This window comes from Leiobunum rupestre, chromosome 1 (assembly GCF_980474605.1).
Source record: "Leiobunum rupestre chromosome 1, qqLeiRupe1.1.hap1, whole genome shotgun sequence".
Lineage (NCBI taxonomy): Eukaryota > Metazoa > Arthropoda > Arachnida > Opiliones > Sclerosomatidae > Leiobunum > Leiobunum rupestre.
The window spans coordinates 91,385,278-91,399,164 of record NC_143384.1 but is presented as its reverse complement, the minus strand read 5'-3'; the positions used below and the strand labels follow the sequence as shown (position 1 = coordinate 91,399,164).

Genomic DNA, 13,887 nt, shown 5'->3' with positions numbered 1-13,887 from the left:
TACTCTATTTTCTTAGTAAATAAATCTGATTGACGTAATAATTTGTTAAAATAGTTTTTTTTTATAAATTATTATTTTTCTTTACAGTCAAACTGCTTTTATTAAACTCCCCAAATGATTCCATTACATATTTTACAAGATTAACGAGTACCAAATTAAAGAATATAAAATTACAATAAAATATTTTTAATTTAAATCTTTATAAGTAAATTCAATTAGCAAATTTGATCTACTTTCTAATTGGCCTTTCTATAAAGTCATAACGCTTGCCGAATTTGTTTTAATGTATCGCTTTCGTCACGAGAAACGTGGTAGTTCAGTTCAGTTTTGAAAGATAGATCTATAAAAAGGGTGACTCGTCGAATTTTCATAGTGAAACCTCACTTCTACGTCACGAGTGACGCGCCCGCTACATATAAACAATAAGGATAATGCAATTTTATAGATAGGCCTATTAGCTTTCCAATATAAGTCAATTTTAAATTGCCTTTGCTGAGATATGGTAAAATTTTGGCTTGAAACCGTGTGAGATTGTACGAAACAATTTTGAATTCTAACCCTATTGCTTCAGTTAGTTTTTATAAGAACACTTCCGTTGGAAAATTAATGAATAATGTTTTATTTATTATATTAGAAAACTGTGTAAGCTGTTTTTACTATATTTGTAATATTGTTAGGTAAAACATTCTTTTTCATCCCTTATCATGCATGTTATTAATTACAGCAACCGTCAACTCTCCTTTCATGTAACTGTTAAGCAACCTGTCAAGGGCGATTCTGGTGTCACGTAAAAAAGGCTGAAAGATATAAATTGTTTTAGTCGTTTGGGGTCGCGGTTAACTCTCAACGTTTAAACTACGGTGAAGGAAAACACAATCATATCAAAAAACAATTCCAATTTTAAATGCTAATCCTTAAAAATACCTTAATATTTATAGTTAATTAAGAGCATTAGCTTACATTCGTAAGACTCTGAAAAACGAAAGCAAATAGAGAATCGCAAAGATATTCTCTGATGGATATATCACGAAGCTGAATCGCATCCTTTTAATAAAAAACATTAAAAATATAAAACTTTACTATAAGTCTACATTGTTGTACTATTTATTACACGAAATTTTTATACATTATATTAACAAATATTCGTTGTATTTAAATCGACCTACCTTTATCATGTCAATTCCTTCATTATTGCGTTTAATTTCAATTTTTCCGAAAGCATTCATAATTCAAATTCCCAAAGTATAAACAGCAAAGACCGCCGAGAGCAGCTTCTCTTCGTATTAAGCAAGTACAACGAAACCGTTACTTTTATATTCTCAACGTCGTTTGGTTCTTAGAAATAAGGATTGCTATTAAGCGTTTCTACAAGTACATTAAATGATTGTAATACATTATTTTAATATGTTTTTCCCTTGAGTATAATGGTTTATTACAAAAAACGTTTCTCATTACTTTAATACTGTTAGTACATAAAAATATAGCTTCGCTTCGAGTACGTTCTTACGGTGAAAAACTAAATTTGAATGTGTTTTTTACTTTATATCCGTATAGTTAAGAGAGTACGTACCACGCAGCGTGTCACGTGTTTTCAACCTCTGCTCTCCTTTCAATAATTTGTTTCTAAAACTAAATTTATATAAAGTAAAAAACCGAACCTGAAGCCGTTTCTAAAGTGACCAGTAATTACAATGTTAAAATTAAATTTTTTTATTAATTAACGTAACTAATTTTTTTCATGCTCCTGAGTGCTTCGATTGTGGGTGGTATTAATCTTAAAAAAGTAAAAATATAAGTTGTTAAGTTATAAATGTATTTTTTTAAATCACATTTTGTTTTTACCCAAAATTATCATTAAAATGCAAACAGTTATTAGAATTTTACTCAAATTAAAATCTGAACATATCAAGTTGATTGTGTGGTCGTCCACTTTTGTGTTTAAATCGTTAAATAAAGGTCTTCGTGATTAAGGAAAAATGAAAGCGTTTTAATTTAAAAGTAATTTTAAAGTAGTTGACCCGGGTTCGATTCCCGGCCATCGCACGCGTTTTCCTTTTTTCCCTAAATTTAGTTCAAGTGAATCGCTATATTTTGTTATATTTCTCAGGAACCTCCACATCGCGATGGTGATGTAGTGGTGAGCATAGCTGCCTTCCAAGCAGTTGACCCGGGTTCGATTCCCGGCCATCGCACGCGTTTCCTTTTTTCGTTAAATTTAATTCAATTGAATCGCTATAAATCATTATATTTCTCACGAAGGTCCCCATCGCGATGGTGGTATAGTGGTGAGCATAGCTGCCTTCTAAGCAGTTGACCCGGGTTCGATTACCGGCCGTGGCACGCGTTTCCTTTTTTCCTTAAATTTAATTGAAGTGAATCGCTATTAATTGTTATATTTCTCACGAAGCTCCCCATCGCGGTGGGGGTATGATGGTAAGCATAGCTGCCTTCCAAGCAATTGACCCGGGTTCGATTCCCGGCCATCGCACGCGTTTCCTTTTTTCGTTAAATTTAATTCAAGTGAATCGCTATAAACCATTATATTTCTCACGAAGGGCCCCATCGCGATGGTGGTATAGTGGTGAGCATAGCTGCTTTCTAAGCAGTTGACCCGGGTTCGATTACCGGCCGTCGCACGCGTTTCCTTTTTTCCTTAAATTTAATTGAAGTGAATCGCTATTAATTGTTATATTTCTCACGAAGCTCCCCATCGCGGTGGGGGTATGATGGTAAGCATAGCTGCCTTCCAAGCAATTGACCCGGGTTCGTTTCCCGGCCATCGCACGCGTTTCCTTTTTTCGTTAAATTTAATTCAAGTGAATCGCTATAAACCATTATATTTCTCACGAAGCTCCCCATCGCGATGGGGGTATAGTGGTGAGCATAGCTGCATTCTAAGCAGTTGACCCGGGTTCGATTCCCGGCCATCGCACGCGTTTCTTTTTTTCCTTAAATTTAATTGAAGTGAATCGCTATAAATTGTTATATTTCTCATGCATCTCCACATCGCGATGGTGTTATACTGGTGAGTATAGCTGCCTTCCAAGCAGTTTTCCACCGGTTCGATTCCCGGCCATCGCACGCGTTTCCTTTTTTCGTTAAATTTAATTCAAGTGAATCGCTATAAATCATTATATTTATCTCAAATCTCCACTTCGCGATGGTGGTATAGTGGAGAGCATAGCTGCCGTCCAAGTAGTTTACCCGGGTTCGATTCCCGGCCATCGCACGCGTTTCCTTTTTTCGTTAAATTTAATTCAAGTGAATCGCTATAAACCATTATATTTTTCACGAAGCTCCACATCGCGAGGTGGTATAGTGGTGAGCGTAGCTGCCTTCCAAGCAGTTGACCCGGGTTCGATTCCCGGCCATCGCACGCGTTTCCTTTTTCGTTAAATTTAATTCAGTTGAATCGCTATAAATCATTATATTTCTCTCGAAGCTCCACTTAGCGATGGTGGTATAGTGGAGTCTGTGGAGAGCACAGCTCCCTTCCAAGTAGTTTACCCGGGCTCGATTCCCGGCCATCGCACGCGTTTCCTTTTTTCGTTAAATTTAATAGAAGTGAATCGCTATAAATGGTTATATTTCTCAGGCATCTGCACATCGTGACGGTGTTATACTGGGGAGCATAGCTGCCTTCCAAGCAGTTAACCCGGGTTCGATTCCCGGCCATCGCACGCGTTTCCTTTTTTCGTTAAATTTAATTCAGTTGAATCGCTATAAATCATTATATTTCTCTCGAAGCTCCACTTCGCGATGGTGGTATAGTGGTGAGCATAGCTGCCTTCTAAGCAGTTGACCCGGGTTCGATTCCCGGCCATCGCACGCGTTTCCTTTTTTCGTTAAATTTAATTCAAGTAAATCGCTATGAATCATTTTATTTCTCACGAATCTCCATATCGGGATGGTAGTATAATAGTGAGCATAGCTGCCTTCCAAGCAATTGACCCGGGTTCGATTCCCGGCCATCGCACGCGTTTCCTTTTTTCGTTAAATTTAATTCAAGTAAATCGCTATAAATCATTATATTTCTCACTAATCACCATATCGGGATGGTAGTATAATAGTGAGCATAGCGGGGACTTACAGGACATTAAGAATTGGCGGCCGATCACCCTTTTGAACGCCGATTATAAGATTTTGGCCAAAATATTTTCTTCCCGACTATCTGTTGTTCTCCCTGACATTATTTGTGACGCTCAAACTGGAGCTATCAGGGGTCGTGACGCTTCGTCTACGCCGACGCTTTTAGCTATGGCTATTGAGTTTCTCAATTCTACCAACCAGCCGGGCATTTTGCTGAAGGTGGATGTCTTGAAGGCTTTTGACTGCGTGTCATGGGACTATTTGTTCGACACTCTTGAAGCTTTTGGCTTTGGCCCTCGGTTCCGTACTTGGATCCAGATGTTTCTCGTGGGCAGTCGTTCGTGTCTCAAAATTAATGGTAACGTGACCAACTTCTTTCAATTGGGGCGTTCGGTTCGACAAGGGTGCCCACTTAGTGCTCTTCTGTATGTTCTTACTACGGAACCACTTTGCGCTAGTCTTTTACACCACAAGGAACTGTCGCGGATACCTTGGCCTGGTACGGCACAGGCAACGCTTTTACGGATTCACGTTGATGATAACACACTGTTGGTCCACGACGACGCCTTTTTTCCCTAAATTTAGTTCAAGTGAATCGCTATATTTTGTTATATTTCTCAGGAACCTCCACATCGCGATGGTGATGTAGTGGTGAGCATAGCTGCCTTCCAAGCAGTTGACCCGGGTTCGATTCCCGGCCATCGCACGCGTTTCCTTTTTTCGTTAAATTTAATTCAATTGAATCGCTATAAATCATTATATTTCTCACGAAGGTCCCCATCGCGATGGTGGTATAGTGGTGAGCATAGCTGCCTTCTAAGCAGTTGACCCGGGTTCGATTACCGGCCGTGGCACGCGTTTCCTTTTTTCCTTAAATTTAATTGAAGTGAATCGCTATTAATTGTTATATTTCTCACGAAGCTCCCCATCGCGGTGGGGGTATGATGGTAAGCATAGCTGCCTTCCAAGCAATTGACCCGGGTTCGATTCCCGGCCATCGCACGCGTTTCCTTTTTTCGTTAAATTTAATTCAAGTGAATCGCTATAAACCATTATATTTCTCACGAAGGGCCCCATCGCGATGGTGGTATAGTGGTGAGCATAGCTGCTTTCTAAGCAGTTGACCCGGGTTCGATTACCGGCCGTCGCACGCGTTTCCTTTTTTCCTTAAATTTAATTGAAGTGAATCGCTATTAATTGTTATATTTCTCACGAAGCTCCCCATCGCGGTGGGGGTATGATGGTAAGCATAGCTGCCTTCCAAGCAATTGACCCGGGTTCGTTTCCCGGCCATCGCACGCGTTTCCTTTTTTCGTTAAATTTAATTCAAGTGAATCGCTATAAACCATTATATTTCTCACGAAGCTCCCCATCGCGATGGGGGTATAGTGGTGAGCATAGCTGCATTCTAAGCAGTTGACCCGGGTTCGATTCCCGGCCATCGCACGCGTTTCTTTTTTTCCTTAAATTTAATTGAAGTGAATCGCTATAAATTGTTATATTTCTCATGCATCTCCACATCGCGATGGTGTTATACTGGTGAGTATAGCTGCCTTCCAAGCAGTTTTCCACCGGTTCGATTCCCGGCCATCGCACGCGTTTCCTTTTTCGTTAAATTTAATTCAGTTGAATCGCTATAAATCATTATATTTCTCTCGAAGCTCCACTTAGCGATGGTGGTATAGTGGAGTCTGTGGAGAGCACAGCTCCCTTCCAAGTAGTTTACCCGGGCTCGATTCCCGGCCATCGCACGCGTTTCCTTTTTTCGTTAAATTTAATAGAAGTGAATCGCTATAAATGGTTATATTTCTCAGGCATCTGCACATCGTGACGGTGTTATACTGGGGAGCATAGCTGCCTTCCAAGCAGTTAACCCGGGTTCGATTCCCGGCCATCGCACGCGTTTCCTTTTTTCGTTAAATTTAATTCAGTTGAATCGCTATAAATCATTATATTTCTCTCGAAGCTCCACTTCGCGATGGTGGTATAGTGGTGAGCATAGCTGCCTTCTAAGCAGTTGACCCGGGTTCGATTCCCGGCCATCGCACGCGTTTCCTTTTTTCGTTAAATTTAATTCAAGTAAATCGCTATGAATCATTTTATTTCTCACGAATCTCCATATCGGGATGGTAGTATAATAGTGAGCATAGCTGCCTTCCAAGCAATTGACCCGGGTTCGATTCCCGGCCATCGCACGCGTTTCCTTTTTTCGTTAAATTTAATTCAAGTAAATCGCTATAAATCATTATATTTCTCACTAATCACCATATCGGGATGGTAGTATAATAGTGAGCATAGCGGGGACTTACAGGACATTAAGAATTGGCGGCCGATCACCCTTTTGAACGCCGATTATAAGATTTTGGCCAAAATATTTTCTTCCCGACTATCTGTTGTTCTCCCTGACATTATTTGTGACGCTCAAACTGGAGCTATCAGGGGTCGTGACGCTTCGTCTACGCCGACGCTTTTAGCTATGGCTATTGAGTTTCTCAATTCTACCAACCAGCCGGGCATTTTGCTGAAGGTGGATGTCTTGAAGGCTTTTGACTGCGTGTCATGGGACTATTTGTTCGACACTCTTGAAGCTTTTGGCTTTGGCCCTCGGTTCCGTACTTGGATCCAGATGTTTCTCGTGGGCAGTCGTTCGTGTCTCAAAATTAATGGTAACGTGACCAACTTCTTTCAATTGGGGCGTTCGGTTCGACAAGGGTGCCCACTTAGTGCTCTTCTGTATGTTCTTACTACGGAACCACTTTGCGCTAGTCTTTTACACCACAAGGAACTGTCGCGGATACCTTGGCCTGGTACGGCACAGGCAACGCTTTTACGGATTCACGTTGATGATAACACACTGTTGGTCCACGACGACGCCTCCATACTACGTATTATTGAAGAGTATCACAAATTTTCGAAGACATCGGGCGCTGTTATTAACGTTCTCAAGAGTCGTGGGCTTTGGTTGGGTAGCCAGAAGTACAGAGGCGATGCTTATTATCTGGGATTCCTATTTCTTCGGGCCCTTTGGAGGTTTTGAGCGTATTTGTTGGACACACAGCGGTCGAACTAAACGAACTCAATTGGTCCGCGCGGGCAGCGAAGTTTCAGACCACTTTACGTATTTGGAAGATTCGGACCTTAACTTTGATCGGCAAAGTCGTTATCGTTAATAATCTCGCCTTATCGTTGTTATGGCACAAAGTTCGGTCGCTCACGATACCTAACGAGTACGAAGCTCGTTTTCGGCGAATGATCATGGACTTTATTTGGGGTGAGCGAGCTCATTCCGTTTCCTACGACACGCTTATTCGACCTCGGCGGTCCGGTGGTTACGGGCTCATAGATATTCGTTTGCAGACATTCGCATTTCGTCTTAAAGATATATGCCGGGTGTTAGGGTGCTCTAGTCCGCTTTATCTTCGCGATATCGTCTATTACTTTTTAAACGGGTTTTCGGTAAATGCGGTCAATATGAGGGCGGACGTTCTTCGTTGTCGCTTTGACGGTCGTTTATTGGCTCGGCTTTCTCCGCTTTTTCGCGAGATGCACATCGCGTGGAACAAGTATCTCAAGAGCGCAGACTATGCGATTGCGCCGTGTCGCGATCCCTTTCACGAGCCTCTTTTTTTTATGTTTCCTTTCCTTTATCGGAGGTTACGGCGACGGACAAGTTATATTTTCAGTCAAAAGGGTTTAGTCGACTCTGTGACATTTGCTACGAGGTTATTCCAGGATTTTTAAGAATGGACGCGATAATAGAATCGTGTGATTCCGGAGATAAATTGGGTGAAGCTACATTGCGCCGCGTATTTCCTATATTAAAAGACCAACTTCCGGAGCGGTGGCTATCGCGAGTTTTTCACGAGCATGTGGACGAACCCGTTGCCTTTTCGGAGGCGGATTCGCTTGTTATAGCGCAACGTAATGATGTAAAAGAACTTGACAGATTAGCAGTCAAGGACTTTTACTTAACACTTTTGCTGTCGCAGTGTACCGAATCGTCGGGTGAAGAGCAATGGCGCCGTTTTTTTGGAGGTCCTCAGCAGGCAGTCAATTGGACGAAATTAACGAACTCGTGGTGGCAAGTTTCTTTAATTAGTTCCAATTTACAAGTGGTACATCGGGCAGTATTTCTAAATCACCGTCTAATGCTAATTGGTTTAATAACCAGTTCTTTATGTACTTTTTGTAAAAAAGAAAGTGACACTCTTGAACATGTCATATTAGAGTGTAAAATTGTTAATAATTGGTGGAATTGGATTTTTCTCGATAAATTTCAATAACCTAGCAATGTCATGGGAACATCTAACCCCGACAGGGACGCGCTTATTGTTTTTGGACGTTTTCCGGCTGTGTTAAAAAAATATAAAACCTGTACTCAAGCTATTTTATTTTTTAGTGCGTTGTTTAAATTTCTTATTTTAGAGGCCCGCTCCTTTTATTTAAAAAATGACAATTTTGAAATAATCGTTGTAACAAATCGGTTTTACGCTAAGGTTAAAAAAGAAACACGGCTATTCCAATCTCATCTAATTGACCAAAAATATAAAAATCCTTTGCTGTTAAAAATGTTAGACAAAATCTTTTAATTATTGATAACTTTGTTTTACCGATTTTATATTGAAACTGATCATGATATGATGTTGGGATATATTACAAACAACGTATTGTAATTGTTGTAATCACAATTTTTAATTAAAAAAAAAAGCATAGCTGCCTTCCAAGCAGTTTACCCGGGTTCGATTCCTGGCCATCGCACGCGTTTCCTTATTTCGTTAATTTAATTCAAGTGAATCGCTATAAATCATTATATTTCTCACAACGCTCCACATCGCGATGGTAGTATAATAGTGAGCATAGCTGCCTTCCAAGCAGTTGACCCGGGTTCGATTTCTGGCCATCGAACGCGTTTCCTTTTTTCGTTAAATTTAATTCAAACGAATCGCTATAAATCATTATATTTCTCACGAAGCTCCCCATCGCGATGGGGGTATAGTGGTGAGCATAGCTGCCTTCCAAGCAGTTTGCCCGGGTTCGATTCCCGGCCATCACACGCGTTTCCTTTATTCGTTAAATTTAATTCAAGTGAATCACTATAAATCATTATATTTCTCATGAAGCTCCACATCGCTATTGTGGTATAGTGGTGAGCATAGCTGCCTTCTAAGCAGTTGACCCGGGTTCGATTCCCGGCCATCGCACGCGTTTCCTTTTTTCCTTAAATTTAATTGAAGTGAACCGCTATTAATTGTTATATTTCTCATGAAGCTCCCCATCGCGATGGGGGTATAATGGTGAGCTTAGCTGCCTTCCGAACAGATTACCCGGGTTCGATTCCCGGCCATCGCACGCGTTTCCTTTTTTCCTTAAATTTAATTGAAGTGAATCGCTATTAATTGTTATATTTCTCATGAAGCTCCCCATCGCGAAGGTGGTATAGTGGTGAGCATAGCTGCCTTCCAAGCAGTTGACCCGGGTTCGATGCCCGGCCATCGCACGCGTTTCCTTTTTTCGTTAAATTTAATTCAAGTAAATCGCTATAAATCATTATATTACTAACGAAGCTCTACATCGCGATGGTAGTATAATAGTGAGCATAGCTGCCTTCCAAGCAATTGACCCGGTTTCGATTCCCGGCCATCGCACGCGTTTCCTTTTTTCGTTAAATTTAATTCAAGTGAATCGCTATAAACCATTATATTTCTCACGAAGCTCCCCATCGTGATGGGGGTATAGTGGTGAGCATAGCTGCCTTCCAAGCAGTTTACCCGGGTTCGAATCCCGGCCATCACACGCGTTTCCTTTTTTCGTTAAATTAAATTCAAGTGAATCGCTATAAATCATTATATTTCTCACGAAGCTCCATATTGCATCGCGATGGTGGTATAGTGGTGAGCATAGCTGCCTTCCAAGCAGTTGACCCGGGTTCGATTCTCGGCCAACGCACGCGTTTCCTTTTTTCGTTAAATTTAATTCAAGTGAATCGCTATAAATCATTATATTTCTCACGAAGCTCCACATCGCGATGGTGGTATAGTGGTGAGTAGGGGGATTCGTGTTTGGGTTTTTGACGAATGCGGTTCGTTTTTCTTTGCTCTCCTCGTCTTCTCGCTAAGCCTTAGTTTCGGTTCTTTTTCTAAAATTTTGTTTGCTTAATTTAAAATTTACTAATTCGCGCAGTTTATTTTTCGTTTTTCGTGCCCTCCTGGGTTTTCTTCTGAAATCCAGGATGGATATTTTAAAGCGCTCCGTTTTTGTGGAGTGTGAAGTTAAAGAAGTTTCGAAGCAGGAAATATTGACGGCATGTATTTTGGATTACGGACCTAATTCGGTTTCGTCGGTTGTTGCTACGGACGGTGGCTATTACGTCACCTTCTTTCGCCAGGATGACGCTGATCTTTGTCTGGATGCTGATCTTCAGGTGGGAGACAAGCGTTTTGATGTGTCTGGGATTGCGAGGAAGACAGTCATTGTTAATATCTTTGGCTTACCAGAATTTGTGAGTGATGAGGCTGTTAAAGAAAAATTTGAGAGCTTATTATGCGAGATTAAAGGGGAAATACTTTGGCGTAAAAATGACGAAGGTGGTTATTTTGGTCTCCGGTCGGTCAAGGTTCGTCTTGCCGAATGCGTTAGTTCCTTACCGTACGGCTTAAAAATAAAGGACGTTCTTGGTCGGGAAACTTTTTACCGAGTTCGTCATAACTCCCAGAGTAAAGTTTGTAATGGGTGTCTTTCATCCAGCCACCTCTTCAAGGAATGCCCATCTTTTATTTGTTTTCGATGTAAGAAGCAGGGCCATATGGCTCGGGTCTGCCCCACTCGGTCTACGATCATTGAGTCGAGGGAGACTGACGATGAAGCCAGTTCCGGAATTCTCGGTAATTATCGCTCTAACGATCATAATGTTCAGGATGTACATATGCCTAATGATACTGGTGCCGCCAAGGGTGGTGACGACGTGGAGAAAAATGAAGTAGCTCCTAGCGTGAAGGACTCGGGTAAACGAGTCCTGCCTTTTACTAGTGGGTCGGACGCTGAAAAACGACAACCTCCACCTAAGAAGACGAATGTAGTTTCCAAGGATCCGAAGACTAATTCTTCGGACACTCCCGCATCGAAGTCGCTTCCAAGTGTTGTTACCCCCGTCCCCAACTCGCATCATGCCGCTAAGAATCGTAACAGTTAACGTCAACGGTCTTCGGAACCTTGACAAGATGAGGGAACTTCTTGTTTTTATAGGCGTGTACGACGTGGTTTTCCTTCAGGAGACCCATTGGACGAATGAGCACGTGGGAGGTTTTCGGGACATTTTTCGTAGGCGTGTTTTTTGGGATAATGATCCACTTACCACTTTTTGCGGCGTAGCCACATGTTTCCGTGCCGGCCTTGACATTATTCCTTCGCGGGTTTTTCGTAGTGGTTGCGGGCGTTTTTTATCTGTCTCCGCGCTCGTTGACGATTTACCTTTGGATTTTGCGAATATCTACGCGCCGAATGACGCATCGGCGCGAACAGCTTTTTTGTCTACTGCGAAATTATGGTGCTCTATTTTACCTCGTCCGATTATTGCGGGCGATTTTAACGATGTTTTAAGCTATAATCTCGATCGCTGCCCTGCTTCGAAGGCCCGCCCTGTTTGTCAGCCTTCGTCACTTAAATTGTGGTCTGTGGGACTGGATCTTCATGATCACTGGCGGGCGTCTCACCAAGATCACTTTGATTATACGCGTTCGGGTTTCGTGTACGGGAACTTTGTAATGTCACGTATTGATTATATATTTACCCACCCTAAGGATGCCCATAATTGTTCACGACGTCTCATTTCGCCCATCTCTTTTTCCGATCATAAAGCCGTGTCTCTTGTTTTTGATCCTAGTGGGGTTCAACGCGGTCCTGGGGTTTGGGCATTTAATTCTACTTTACTGGAAGTGGATCGCTTTCGGAACGGCATCCAGCGTATTGTTAATCGGAGTCGCGACACTATAGAGTACCGCGAGAACATATTTGGCTGGTACGAGAACCTTAAAGTCACTATCAAGGACTACGCTATCTTCTATGGTAAAGTTCGCGCTCAGAAGTTACGGAATTCGCGGTCTGCTCTGATAGAGCGGATTTCGGGTCTCGTGGCGCGTTTCGCCAATGATCCGAGCTGCCTGTCGGAATTGTTAGTAGCGAAGCAGTCGCTTGCGGATTTCGATGCTGGGGTAATTCGGGGCCAGGTTCTTCGCGCGAAGGCAGATTTTCAAGAATTGGAAGAAAGACCTACGCGTTATTTTTTGCGTTTGGAGACCCACCGCCAGGGCATTAAGTCAATTGGTCGTTTGGTTTCCAGCTCTGGTGAGGTGTTACGTGACGGGGTTCTTATCCGTAACGACATATTCGAGTTTTACAATGCCCTTTATACCAACGAGCCTATCTGCGAGGAACAGTGTCACCGTTTTACTGACCTAGTCCGTAACCGTGTTGATGCCGTTGATAGCTCTGCCCTTGAGCAACCGGTTGCTTGGGGGGAAATCGAACACGCCTTGGGTTCTATGAAGAACAATAAGAGTCCGGGTCTTGACGGTTTAACGGTGGAGTTTTGGCGCTTTTTTCTCCCTCTAATCAAAAACGAATATCTCGGTATTGTTCAAACTATCCGCGACCATGGGCACATTCCTCCCAGTATGATAGTTGGTCTAATAGTTCTTGTGCCGCAAGCTAGTGACTTGTCGCTTTTAAAAAATTGGCGTCCTATTACATTGTTAAACACGGACTATAAAATTTTATCCAAGGTTTTCGCGCTTCGGCTCGCTCGACCGTTACCAAATATTACGTCACTGACTCAGACGGGAGCGGTTCGCGGTCGGGACATTTCTTTCACTACAAGGACTTTGTTGGATGTAACGGAGCTTCTGCGGATTCGTGGGGAAGGTGGTATTCTCGTACAGTTGGACCTCTTGAAAGCATTCGATCGGGTGTCTTGGCCGTTTTAATTCACGTTATTATCCTCGATGGGGTTTGGCCCTTTCTTCTGCCGGTGGATTCAAGCTTTTATCGCGGGTTCCAAGGCCTGTGTCAAAATCAACGGTCATTTAACTCCTCTGTTCTCGTTGGGTCACTCGGTTCGTCAAGGTTGCCCACTCAGCCCATTGCTGTATATATTAGCTTCGGAACCATTGTTTAGCGCGGTGAATCGCCACGACACAATACCGGCACTCCGTCTCTCTGCTCATTCGCTTTTGCCGAAACTCTTTCAACATATGGATGACACTACTATCGTATCTACATCTGAGACTGCTATCCCTCCGATATGCGAAATTCTTTCGGATTTTGGTCGGGCTTCGGGTGCTAAATTAAACCCAGCGAAGTGTCAAGCGAAATGGCTTGGTCTTTATCACGGTCGGGATCTTCTCGTCTCACGTGGTATAACTATCTCAAGTGCGCCTTGGAAGATTCTCGGCATTTGGATTGACTATGACTATGCCAATTTACCTCAACTTCAGTGGGAAGAGCGGTACAGAAGGTTTTGTCGCGTCTTACGTTCTTGGAAGGGTCGTCCTCTATCTATCATTGGGAAAGTCTTAGTGGTTAACGTTTTGGCTGCGTCTACGCTTTGGCATATCTTAAAAGTGGTCGACATTTCTCGGTTTTGGCTCAGCCAATTTCAAGCAGCCATTTTATCATTTATTTGGGGAACCGGTCCTCACCTTGTCGCGTATGACACTCTCGTTCGGCCAACGTTTTTTGGGGGTTTCGGCCTCGTGGATATCCCAACAAAAGTCAAAGCTTTTCGCGTTCGCGAAATCCTTACTC

At 42.4% G+C, this 13,887-nt stretch overlaps 4 non-coding genes across 4 annotated transcripts; all 4 read left to right on the top strand.

Annotated features, from left to right (window-relative positions):
* The first annotated feature begins 2,120 nt into the window (after positions 1–2,120).
* Positions 2,121–2,192, top strand: TRNAG-UCC (transfer RNA glycine (anticodon UCC)). The gene has a single exon. It is a non-coding gene; the product is annotated as a tRNA-Gly (tRNA).
* A 1,564-nt stretch (positions 2,193–3,756) lies between these two features.
* TRNAR-UCU (transfer RNA arginine (anticodon UCU)) lies at positions 3,757–3,828 on the top strand. The gene has a single exon. It is a non-coding gene; the product is annotated as a tRNA-Arg (tRNA).
* An 895-nt stretch (positions 3,829–4,723) lies between these two features.
* Positions 4,724–4,795, top strand: TRNAG-UCC (transfer RNA glycine (anticodon UCC)). The gene has a single exon. It is a non-coding gene; the product is annotated as a tRNA-Gly (tRNA).
* Positions 4,796–6,064: 1,269 nt separating this feature from the next.
* Positions 6,065–6,136, top strand: TRNAR-UCU (transfer RNA arginine (anticodon UCU)). Its single transcript has one exon. It is a non-coding gene; the product is annotated as a tRNA-Arg (tRNA).
* The last annotated feature ends 7,751 nt before the right edge of the window (positions 6,137–13,887 follow it).